Source organism: Cnephaeus nilssonii, assembly GCF_951640355.1.
Source record: "Cnephaeus nilssonii genome assembly, chromosome: 19".
Classification (NCBI taxonomy): Eukaryota; Metazoa; Chordata; class Mammalia; order Chiroptera; family Vespertilionidae; genus Cnephaeus; species Cnephaeus nilssonii.
The window spans coordinates 10,464,120-10,477,329 of record NC_137090.1 but is presented as its reverse complement, the minus strand read 5'-3'; the positions used below and the strand labels follow the sequence as shown (position 1 = coordinate 10,477,329).

At 44.1% G+C, this 13,210-nt stretch overlaps 1 protein-coding gene across 1 annotated transcript in view; it reads left to right on the top strand.

The window, feature by feature from the left end:
• The window catches only part of SKAP1 (src kinase associated phosphoprotein 1), a 317,213-nt gene that overhangs the window by 37,266 nt on the left and 266,737 nt on the right, over positions 1–13,210 (top strand). The window lies entirely within an intron of this gene.

Below are 13,210 nucleotides of genomic sequence, written 5' to 3'. Positions count from 1 at the left end.
AAGTATCTAATGATATCCACACCTGTTAATTTATAGAAGTTGACATTGATGCATGACTATAACAACCATAAAGGTTTGTATTTGTTTTATCTTATTATTATTACTTCTGCATGGTGTTGTATATTACATATGCATGATAATTTATGTACCCAATCCTCTATTGGCAACATGTAACTTACATGCACTTTTTCAACAAGCTGCAGGGAAATTCCTCACACATACATCCTTTTGCACATATGTGAGCATTTTCATAGGATAGATTCCTAGAAGTGGAATTGGTGGATCAAATGTTGAGATACTGTACGGCATTTATTCTCATATATCCTCCTTGTTGTTGTTGCTGACACTAACATGAATAAACCTCAGCATGCGTGCATAACTTCGTAGTTAATAACACATACATGAAATTATTGGAACTTTTTAACAACCGAGTGGGTTTATAGATGGGGAAAGTGAGGTTCGGATAAGTTAAGTAACTTGCCCAAGTCCTATAGCTAGGGAAGATAGAACTAGATTTGAAAACTAGGCCTTCTTACTTCAGGTGTAGGGCCAAAAGTTCCCAGTGAACACAACATAAATAAACCATTAGGATGAAAACAGGAATGCCAACTCATTCTCTTGCTGTATCCTCGCATGGCCAAGAAGGAACGATCTCATGTCTTTTCCTCTTCTAAGGGCACTAATCTCATGATGAAGGCCCCACCCTCATGACCTAGTCTGGCCATAGTTACCCCCCAAACACCCTGCCTCCAAATACAACCACGTTGGGATTAGGGTTTCAACATATGCATTTGGTGGGGACACAAACACTCAGTGAAGCTAAACTGCACAGAGAGGTCTCTGATGAAAACTCAGGGCATCTTCTTGTAGCACCTCCTTCCGCAGCTACCCAATCCTTCTCAACCGTAGTTGCTCTTGCGAGAGAAGCTGATGTGGGCCGATGCAGAGCTAGCAAAGGTCTGGTTGTCACCCCCCTGCCATGGGCCACTGGCTGTGAGGGGGCCTCGGTAAACTTTCGGGCTGCGGTACATTTGGCTCAGTCTCGTCTTCTGAGACCCCCCGACTCCAAGCTGCGAATGATGCTAGCAGGGCCCCCGAGAGATTGATTTGGTGACCTTTCTGGATGCGGACTCCAAGCAGGAGGAGGGAACAAATCAGCTTCGAAGCGGTTAATTTTACTGGCTCCTAAATTGATAAGGGGGGGGGGGGGGCTGGGAGGGGGGGACACGTCAGTCTGAAATGAACTCGCCTTGTTCAAAGGGGTTCGAAGACAGCGGAACTCAATCAGCAGCGGGCCGCGTGGTTCAAGGCTGCAATTCATCCCGCCGCGCCTCTGAAAAATGGGAGGTGACAGTTCATTTTGCCAGTGACAGTCTGTCGGTCTCGCTCGCTGCTTCTCCTGTCGATTGCCTGGCGGAGGTGAAGTGCAGCTCGGAGACACCAGCGTTTGGTATTCCACTCAGCCGAGCAGGATGGTCCTAGGACCCAAGGTGTGCAAACCTCACTCTCCCCCCACGGCTTGTCTTCTCCCCTTCCCTGAGACCTGACATGCTCATGTATGATTAGGAATCCCTGGAACCATCTTCCCACCCCCTATGCCTTAGCTGTCCTTCCAGCTTCCACTTCCGGTGCCCTGGGCTTCCTCCTCTTTCTGGGATCTTGTGGAACAAAGCCATCCAGCTCAGGGGGCTCCCAGCCCGAGCTGTGGACATGAATGCAGACAAGTTAGGGGAGTCAACAGGAGGCACAAAAGGAACAACAGACATAACCAGCAAGACCCTGCCTTCCAGGCCCCAGTTTCAGTTTTTGAAGAATCCCCTGAACAAGGGCAGAGAGAGAGAGGAAGGAGAAAGGGAGGTGACCCTGTGAATGCAGGCACTTAATCCTGAACGCCACCTTCCCAGTGCTTTCTACTTCGCTTAAAAAAAAAAAAGGAAAACTCATGTATCTTTATTAACTTTCCTCATTTGATAACTGTACGGGACGTTATTTAAGGGAATGTCCTCATTCTTAAGAAATACTTACTGAAGTGTTTAGGGGAAAAGGATCATGATGTTTGTAACTTACTGTCAAACGATTCAAGAAAAAAAATATGTAAATTTATATAAGTAGAAAATAATAAAGCAAATGTGGCAGAAGTTAATAATGGGTGAATCTAGGTACGTTTGCAATGATTTCAAAATAAAAAAAAAAATATTAGAAAAACCCCAAAAGACTTACCTTGCAACATTTCCTTAATAAGTGTTTGTTGGGGACTTGCTATCACCAGGCGTGGTAGGTGCTAGGGATACAGTGGTGAACGAGATGGGAAAGGTCTGAACCCTCAGGGAGCTTGCAATTGGGAGAGAAGACAGGTGGTAGATAAATAATTACGGATAGGTCCTAAATGCTACCGGAATGTGTGAGAGGAAAACAAGCCAGCCTAGGAAGCCAACAATGATCACCAGAAGAAATGATGTTTAAAGTGAGACTTGAAGCATGAAGCTGAATGAAGTGTAGGGGGAAGAGTGTTGCAGAGAGAGGGAACAGCAGGTGGGAAAAAATGAACGTGGGGAGAGGGTGTGACTCATTTGAGAAATTGAAAGAAGTCTGAAACTGAAGATGGTGGAGTACAGCAGCCCCCCTTACCTTCAGGGAATATATTCTAAGACCACAGTGGATGCCTGAAACAATGGGTAGTACTAAGCCTTATATATACTATGTGTTTTCCTATACAAACCTATGATAAAATTTAAATTGTAAATAAGTCACAGTAAGAAATTAACAATAATAACTAATAATAAAATAGAACAGTTAGCTTGGTTGGTGTGGCTCAGTGGTTGAGCATCAACCTATGAACCAGACTGTCACAGGTTCAATTCTCGGTCAGGGCAAATGCCTGGGTTTGATCCCCAGTAAGAGGCAGCCAATCCATGATTCTCTCTCATCACTGATGTTTCTATCTCTCTTTCCCTCTCCCTTCCTCTTTGAAACCAATAAAATTATATTTTAAAAAATATTTAAAAATAGAACAATTAAAACCATACTGCAATAGAAGTTACATAAATGTGGTTTCTCTCTTTCTCAGTAAACTAGCATGAATTACTTTTTCCTTCTTCACAATTTCACAGACAGAGTTCCGAGGGAAGAAATTGTGAAATAAAAGTTTCTTGCCTTCAGATCCCATTTATTCTCCATATTTCTTTGTTACACAGTCATTCAAATTGGCATTAATATTCACCCAGGCCTGAATTCTCTTGGGTAAAGTTCAGTGTCTTAAACATTTCCTGCTTTCATGTCCTATCAAAATTTACCTGCCCATGTCCTACATCAGCCCCTCAGGACAGCTACTAATCTGATAAACTGATGTGTATTAATGGGATAAAGAGTGGGAATGTAGCAACATGTTAGCCCTGCCAGGTAATTCATATCTTATTTATTTATGCATTTTTATTATCTGACACTGTTCCTGGCACATACCAGGTATTCAGTTCATGTCTGCTGAAATGAAATTGATTGAGTATGCTCCTTTTCACTCAGACATGCTGGAGGCAATACCTTACTCAAAGTTAAGGCCCTTACGGCAAAATTTTAAGCATTGTAGCACATCAGGAGGAAAAAAGATATTTGGGAGCAGATGGCCTTATAACATTCCTCAAACCACATCCTGAGGTCAATTGCCCATCCTGGTTCTGTTTAGGATAGAACTTGAGGTCCACATGAAACATGAATTGAGCATTTATTTGGGAGCCTCTGTTTTGGCACTAAACATCTTTGGGTGCTCAGTTAATACTGAAACATTAAACAGGCAAGTATTTTGGTCTCTAAAGAGGATCACATTGTAATTTGGCATGAAGATGATATTAACATAGCACTGTAGGTCATGTGTTGGGGTCCAATCACGAGGATGAGAACAGTCAATATGTTTGACTATTCTTGAGAGCAGCTCCATTGCCTCTTCATGCCTGTGTTCTAGTGCTTTGAACTTAGTAGGTGCTTAATAAATGTTGAATGAATAGATGAAAGAAAGAATCCACACTGGTGTTCCTGGTTCCCTTTGTGACTAAAGGAATACCCAAGGCCATTTTGTAGTTAAGGTAAATAGAAGTTCAAAGGAACAAAAATGGTTTGTTGTGTTTTGTTTCCTTTTCTTGTGAAACTGAGGACTGAACCCATAACCTCGACTCTAAACAATATGACTGCCCTGCCTTGAGTTATCCTATTAGCTGGAATATTAACATCTTAGACTGACATGAGTAAAACAGAATGGGTCTCCTCCTCTTCCTTCTTGAAACATTAGGCATTTTGCTGCATGTGTCAATTCTGGTCTAACATCCACAGTAAGCCCTGGGAGCTTACTGTCTCTAACAGGAAGGCCCTTTTAGTAGATCTAACAGGCAGGCCCTTTTAGTAGATCTGATAAGTCCAGCCTATGTATGGCCTGGACCACAGAGCTTCCCCTTTGGTGTTTGCCACATTGATGATCTAAGCTTGGGCAAAGGGAAATGAGCTACTTATAAGATGTACATGATCACTTGTGTAATCAAACACTGTAAAAAGATACTGGGAAAAGGCTGGGAAGTCTTTGTGTTTAGAGATCATGGAATTCTGGATGTTAAAAAGGAAAGAGAAGCAAATTACCTGTCCTAGATGGTTTAATTACTAGAAGACATGATGCCAAACTAGATATCCTCTTGGTGTTCCTATAAGCTCCATTATTCTTTGATTTCATGATTCGATGTTGGACACCAACCAATAAACAACCTGAACAATCAGATCTTTGCTCCCCTCAGTGAGCTGAGAGAAACAGCGTGGGTTGAGTGGGGACAGTTGTGTGGAAGCCCACGGTCTTGTCACTTAACTATCATATTGTCTTCTCCAGAATCTTGCCCCATCTTCCCTCCTCTAGTATCAGCTAACACAGGAAATGGTGATGCTATTTATCTGTAGATTCAGCCAAATCACCATTTCCTGATTCTAATGTTCAATAACCACTTTTGAATCCTCCCCCACTTCCTCTCCGATTCAGCTTGAAGTTCAAAAGCATCCAGGAGGTAAATTAGTACTCAGCTAAGCAGAGTGGGGCCCGGACACCCTTGTGGTTCGGCTGTTACTTTTCTGAAACTCAGGCACATCACTTCTCCAGTCTGGGCGCCTGTAAGTTAGATGGTTTCAAAAGTCCCTCCCAGTTCTGAAAAATGTGAAATTCTTTGATGGGATTTCAAAAGGAGAATCTATTGGACCAGCTCCCTTTGGGAAGGAAAATGTGTCATACAGCCCTATGAATCTCTTCTTAGTCCAGACTTCGTTATTTCTTCCAGAGCACTATATTGGAACAATGAAAGAAATCAGGGAGGCAGTGTGACTGGTAACTGAAGTCTGCCAGTATCTCAGGTGAATTGGCAAATGGAATCAGAGGATGTCAGCTTTGAAACAGCCAGAGCTGCTTTTTGCTGAGGCTAACTAGAGTTCAAGGAAAGAGGCTGTGGGTTTCTCCTTTGACATTGCTACATTTCTGTTTCTTTAAAAAAAATCTTAAAAAATATTTCAATTATACTTATATAATACATACAATATTATATTAGTTTCAGGTGTACAACATAGTTATTAGACATTTACATAACTTGCAAAGTGATCAGATAAACCTAGTACCCATCTAATATCATGCCTAGTTATTACAACCTTATTGATGTGGCACATATATACAATGGAATATTACTCAGCCATAAAAAAAACAAAGGAAATTTTGCCATTTGTGAAAACATGGATGGACCTAGAGGGTATTATGCTAAGTGAAATAAGTCAGGAAGAGAAAGGCAAATATCCTATGACTTCATTTATATGTGAATCTAAAAAACAAAATAAATAAACAAATAAAACAGAAACAAATTCATAGATACAGAGAACAAATCAATGATTGCCAGATGCAAAGGATTAATGGATAGATGAAAAAGGTGAAGGGATTACGAAGTCCCAGTTATAAAAAGTGTCACGGGGACATTGCTATATTTCTCTCTCAACTTCTGTTTCCCATCAGTTTAGTGCAAAACTCTGGTCTCCTACTCTGGGCCAGCTCAGAAAAAATCGCATCCTGGTTTTGTTTCTAATTCAGGAGTTAGGTGAGGAAGTCCTGCTGAGGCCCTCAGAGGCACTCAGTTGACATAGATGGAATCAGGGTTAGATGCCCTAGTGACTACCACTGATTAGATGAAAACTCACTTCCTAGGACAGGACTCCACTGGGGGTTAAGAATGACTGGGTACCATCTTCTCCTGGGAACTTTGGAAGCCTGTAGCCTTCTCTTCCCCAGGCATTTTCTTCCTTGGTGGAAGATGTTGAAACGTGGAGGTTAAATGACTTGCCCAAGGTCACACTATTGGTGGCAGAGCAGAGATGAAAACCTCAGCCCGTATACTGAGTGCTTAGTCTGGCTTTCATTGGATCATGCCACAGCTGTTCCCTGTATAAGGGACAATTGTACCTCCTGAGGATGATGGGCAGGAATGCCAGGTATTGATATGACTGCTGTTCCAGTCCCCAGTGACCTGCAGCCTGCTCAGTCGGTGGAGGAAGCAGCTCTGGGGCAGAGGGGGTTGCCATATGCAGAGCTGCCCTGGCGAAGATAACAGGTTGTCAGTCAGCCTAGGAAGCCTATGTATGGCCTGGACCACAGAGCTTCCACTGAAGGAGAAATTAAACCTGTCTCACATACCAATCCCAGTGCTCTGATTACATTTACAGAGGTCATGGCCTGCATTCTGTCACCATGGAAACCTCTCATGCTGCCAGGGTGTTGTCTGTGTGTGTGGTTGATATTTAAAGGCAAAGTCACAGGCCCTGTTGCTGAACTATCAGCTGCCAGGGGCAATCGCTCTCCTTCCCCAGCCTGCATCCTGGTGCTTCATCCCAGAGATAAGAGGAAGGGAAGAGATGGAGAAAAGGTCCTGCCTGTCTCTAACAGGCAGGCCCCTTTAGTAGATCCAGGTTTTAGGAAGAAGGGCTCTGGGATGGAGGTGCTGGGATAGCAGATGTGGGGGAATCAAAAAGCACCCCAATTTTGTCAAAATACAAGCATCTTCTTACAAGTATATGAGCCTGGCATTAAGTGGAGCCCTTCTTTCTCTGATACTTTCTCCAACTCGTGAGCAATTTCAGAGTGGCCAGATGGAGCCGGAGAAACCCCCTCTACCTGAGTGTCTTTGGTGGTTTCGATTTTGCACATCTGGTAGCTGTGTGAATTGTGCTGATAACAATGGGGTTTATGAAGGATCCCTGCTTCTTCCAAAGACCCCACAGCATTGTCCTGGAAAAAGCTACCAGGGGAGTGACTTATCAGGAGTCCCAGGTGTTGGAAGAGGTAAATAACACCTGATTCAACAGAGTAAGAAAAGAACACAAGTGCTGACTCGGCTTGTGACCATCAATTTTTTTCTTTTTTCTCAAGACAATTATTTCCACACCATTGAATGGAGTGTAGATAACATGGGCACCTTAATAGTCTGGGAGCAGAGGCTATTTAGAGGAGATTTTAAGCACCGTGAGCATAAAATGAACATGAATATTCTGCAATATGCATCTTACAACTTGTCATTAAGTGGATGGCCTCAATGATGTGAAGCAACAGGCTTTGATTGGAATATTGAGCTCTGAAAAGGAAAATTCTGCATCAATAGTTCTACGATGCGGAGTATCACATATAACTCAATAAAACGTGTCATTGTGTTGATAGTGTATATGCTAAAAAGTACAGCAGCCGATAATGAAGGCTTGAATCTCTACAAGGCACTTTTCTTTAAGAATTTACAGCCATTCCCTGAAGCTTCTCTATGTCCTTGGGGGTGGAACATGGTACATCCTGAAATTACAATTGGGAAATGGAGTGGATATATTTGATTTCGTTTCTAATCCCTCAAAATATGGAAACCTCTTTATTTTTCTCCTTATGTTTTATTTCTATTTCTTCATTTCTTCAATTTTTCATCTGGTTTCTCATTCACCTTCTTTTCCTTCTTTCTTGCTTGCGTTATCCCTAGGCCATCACTCCTTCCCATTACCTCCCTTCCCCCACCACTGCTTTCTGTAGAGTTTAGCCCTGCTGGCAGCCCTCCAGACTAAAGAGGCTACTGACTCCTGGGATATAATCTGCTTTCTGATTGGCTCTTTCTGGAGTCTGTGTTTATAGTGGAAACTTGGTTTCTGCCACAATGAGTGAAAAGAGGAGTTAATATCTTATGCCTTCCAGATGAGTGTTTTCCCCATGTGGTTTGGAGAATACTGCAAATATTCCAGAATAGATAGGGCAGGGAGGAAGTCTTTGGAGGTGGGCAGGGAGAATCTGCAGGCTGATTCTCCCGATGTCTTAGAGCCTGGTGCCAAGGAAGCCAAGGCCACTCCTTCTATCTCTTTAAAGGCAAGTGACCTTCATCAAAGGAAAAATTCTCGTCCTCGGAGACCAATGGCACCCATATCTTGGCCAGTCGCTCTCAGATATATCTTTAGTGAGCAAGGAGAATGAAGGGGGAGATTATGAATGACTCAGTATATAGTTATTGAACACTTCCCAGATGCTAGTTGTCCCAGGGAATACAGAGATAATAATAATGGCTAACAGTTATGAGGCACCTACCATGCTGTAGGCAGTTAGAAACATGATATATATTCGCGCTTTGAATTTTCACAACAACCTTGAAAACACTGTTAGTATTGCCATTTTACAGATGAAGAAATTGAGGCATGGAGACAATAAGTTGCCCACTTTCTTGCATTGCAATAATCAGCCATTGCTGGAGTTATTTCTGAATCCAGGTAGTGCTTCTGTTGGTATTTGTAAACATTGGTGATTACATCAACTCCTCTTAGTGTGGATATACCTCCAAAGCATGTGTGTGTGTGTGTGTGTGTGTGTGTGTGTGTGTGTGTGTATGCCAGGCAGGCCAGAGTTTCTATCATATGCTAAATAACTGCTCTTTCTCTCACCTTGAATCCCCTTGCCCTAACCCTGAATTCTAAGACTTGTAGTAAAGTGACGAGGGCGGGGGAAGGCAGAAATAAAGGAAGGGGCTTAGGGAACTTAAACTTTTACATTTTGAAATAACAAAGGAAAAGAAACCAATGAAATCCAGTTCAACCTTAGAAAATTCTCTATTATTTACTTTAATCTCCTTAATCACCTCAAAAGAAATGGCTACTCCTTCTATATTATTTTCCAAAGTTGTCATGTTCGTAAATATCTAGCCTATAAAATTTACCTTGGCCCACCTGCCTCTTGTTCAGATTAACCTCATAGACCGCCCCCACGTCTCACTCAGAGTACACAGCCTCATCTGGCTACAGCTGGCACATTCTTCATGCCACCCTCCCTCCTCCCCTTCAGATTCCCAGGAGAACCAATCAAAGATAGAGAATGTCAGAGTCAGCAACCTCTATGGTCTTTAGGGCTTCTGCTGGGCTTCGCAGTACCCATGGGGGATGTCTAATGTGGTCTCAGGAATAGGCAAAGAAGACTTTTTAAAAATGTGATTGGAGAATATAGGGGAAAAAATAAGGGTATTGATAGAAAGATAAGATAAAGAACAAAGAAAGACATGTTGCAATTTAGATGGAGAGGGCCCAGCAATGACGGCTTCACGGAGTTGCTCAGTGATCCCTGGGCTGTAATTGCCCATCTCCGATGTTCAGCTCCGAAAGAGCTTTGGACCAGTGTTAGAACACCAGGATTCTAATGCCAGTGCAGCCCCTGATGAGCTGGGTGGCCCTGGGCAGAGCACTGGGTCTGTTCCTCATCTTAAATTTGATCACCTTGAAGATTCTTTTGAGTTTTAATAGTTCCTTGTTCTGTTCTGAGCCTGTGCCTTGTTGAGAACTTGCTTTGGGAATGTTCCTTGATATGATAAGAGGACCTGCTTGTTTTGTTGTATTAGTGCAGAGGATCTAGGAGTGTGAACTGGAAGGGGAGACCGTCAAAGTTCATTTGTGTAAATACTCAAATTATAGGGCCCTCCTAAGTCAAAAGGTTAGCTAATTAGTCAGAGCAAGGAAGCTGTGGAAACTGCGTTTTAAGGCCACTGAAGTGATACATCTTGTATCTGTCTCCTCTGCCTTGGGGTAGCATGAGGCTTGGTTTCTGGGACCTTGCAAAGCATGCAGTAGGCCTGGTTTTTGGCATTGGCAGGACGCATCATCTCTCCTTCCATAGCCCTTAATGAAGTGTGCAGCCCTTGTCCTCATTAGGCCTCAGCATCGTCAATAAAAGAGTCAATAAACCTGGTTGATGGGGTTGGGACTGAGGGGCTGAGATGCAGTGGCCGCAGATCCACAGGGCAGATGTCAGCTCTGCTGTGTGTCATGACCCAGCGTCCAGGGATCAATAGTCAGCTCAGAATAAAGCCCAAAAGCCTGCCCTCTGAAGTCTCCTCTCTAGACTCGTTTTGCCCAGGGCAGAGCAATGCCAGCCGGTCCCTGCTTTGCTTGCAGTTGTTCCTACCCCATGCCATTCGGGGTGCCAGATGCTTCTGTTTCTTCCTGATTAAGCCCTCTGGACACCCCAATGGATGCATATTTAGTGAGTGCCCACCTGGCATGAGAACGTGGAGATGGCAACTCTAAGCAGCCCAGAGGCTAGTGTAAGCCCTGCTTTCTGTGTCTGCTGTCTGCTGACAGTATGCGAGGGGCCCTGGTGGACCAGGCAGTATATTTTCCGCATGTTGTGCTGCCAGACTCCATTCCTGCCTGCTCTGCATCTCTTTAGATACCCTTATCTTATCTAATTACAAGGAATTTCTGATTAATTTTGTGGCCTCTGCTCCAAAGGACCTCTTATCTGAGAGGGCCTTGTATTTTAACCTTGTCATTCTTTTGTTGTTTGTCTTTAAAGGCCAGACAGCTAAGAGGGGGATGCTAAGATCTTGCTGGAATTGGGGCTGTGGGGGGAGGGGAAGGAAAGGAAAGCAGACAGACCTGGGATTTGTGTATGCTGCTCCATCCCCCTGCCTGTGTGTGGAGACAGCTGGCTGCTTACTTTCATGACAGCCACATGGTACCCAGCCACACAGAACAGGACCCGGGCAGGGACTCGTCTGCTGCCAACCTCTCCAGATCCCTTTGATATTTCCGACAGAGCAGTAAAGGACTCTTGACTATCACATTTTGCCTTGCCTCTCTCCACCTCCTCTAAGACTCCTCTGTGTAGTTTCCATGGCTACCCCCAATCAGATTTGGCTTCCTGCGAAATTGGATTTCAAAGAAGGACAAGGCTTCAAAGGAATTTGTCCATTTAACAGAATGTCATTAGGAGTGAGGCTGACTGCTGAACCAGGGTCCTCAGATGATTAAGGAGGGGCTGTGCTCATGTGTGGAGGCAGGTTTCTGTCTGCCGTGAGGAACCTTGATGCAACATGACAATGCCGTATTGGAATCTGCCAGTCACCCACTGCACACTCTCCAACCCTGCACCTCCCTCTACCCCTGTCTCTCTAAAACCCAGCATGGACGTAGAATAGCTGTTCCGTGAGTTTCTGCTGCATCCCTCCGTATAAGTAAGCTATGACAGGTAGTGAGGCCTGAGAGGATGTGCAATTACCTGGGTTTATTGTTCCTTATCAAACAACTCATTAACTTGTAGCCTATATTAGCATCTGAAAAATATCCTTGAAGAAGAGGGGGTGGTGGTCAAATTTCCTTCCATTGCTGAGAGGGGAAGCAAGGTCAAGTGCTGGGGTTACATACAGGAGGGACTTTGTTTCCTTTGCATTTTTTTAAAGAGCAGTTTTAAATTTAGAGAAAAATTGCAGTCATCGTACAGAAAGTTCCAATATATCCTCCTTTGCTTTTTAACACGTCAGAAGTACTCAAAAATGATTCAGAGCAGCTACAGTGTTATGGAAGGAGCAATGAGTGCGGTGAACATGTCCCACCAGGAGCCTGGTATTCACTCTGAAGCCTGGAGAAGGCAGCATGTTAACTTTCCTGGGGCAAAAAGGAACCAGATTCCCCAGAGATCCCTGCCAGCCCTTCCCCCCCCCCCCACCCCAATTTGCTGCAACTTGCAAATGGGTAGTGTGATCCTGAAATCAAGGTACCATTTCTCTTCAGAAAGCAGGGCATACACCTGTAAACCTGCTCAAAGCTACTGCATCCCTTAAAGCAGGGGTGGGGAACCTTTTTTTCTGCCAAGGGCCATTTGGATACGTATAATATTATTCGCTTAATATAATTCACTTAATATAAAGGTATGTTGCTATGCATAAAGCTCCTAGATTTATTGAATTTTGAGTCCCACCTGCAGTTGCCTTGGCAGGGCCAGACCAAATGTCCCCGCCCCTCCCCCCTCCTCCTGCCTTAAAGGATCAAGTCCCCAAATTCTGAGACTGTCTCTGGAGAGGAAACCATGCCAAGAGGCAGGCATGTTACCATGAGTCCTTCTGGACAATTTCTCCATGCTGCTCCTGTTCCCATATTCATGGTTTCGTCTATCGGTATCTTCCCTGAGGCCGCTGTAAACACGGATTCACCCATCTTTTTCCTGTGTCCTCTCTTACCATTCTCAACCCCTCCCACATATTCAGTAGGCAGAATCTGAGAACAGAAGGCCCATTTTTCACAAAGAAGGAAAAGGGTAGAGGTGGAGTGAGATGTGAGAGATCACACACTACACAGGGGCCCAGCTTAGGTCACTCCCCAGCTCAAAACTGGTCAGTGGCTCCCCAGTGCCACTCCATCGAGTTCAAAACCCTCATTCTGACTTTCAAGCTCCTTCACAATAGAGCTTCCGTTTTTCTTCACAACCATCATTTCTGTATACCACCCAGCCAAAGAGGGCTACGAACTGTTCCCCAGCAGGAGGCTTTCCCATCTTTGCTTGCTCCTGGAAAGCCCACCTGGAAAGCCCTTTCTACCCTCTTCAAAGTCTGCGTGTTCAGAGTCCATCTCAAATGCCACGTGAAGCATGAAACACACGTACGTGGCACCTCCCTCCTTCTCTTATAGTCTTCTCCCTCCTTTTCACACCCATGGCACTTGAAACTTTCCTCATGGCACTTGGTCTATTGCACTTAACAATAACAACAACCCCTCTTTCTTTTGAGATATTGCATAGCCACAGGAGTTACGAGAAATCACACAGAGCTATCCTGTCTACCAGTTGTCCCCAGTGGTGACACGCAATAGTACAGTGCGTGTCACCCCAGGACATGGACACCTCCTGTGCTGTGAGGGGGAAACACCCCTCTGTGAC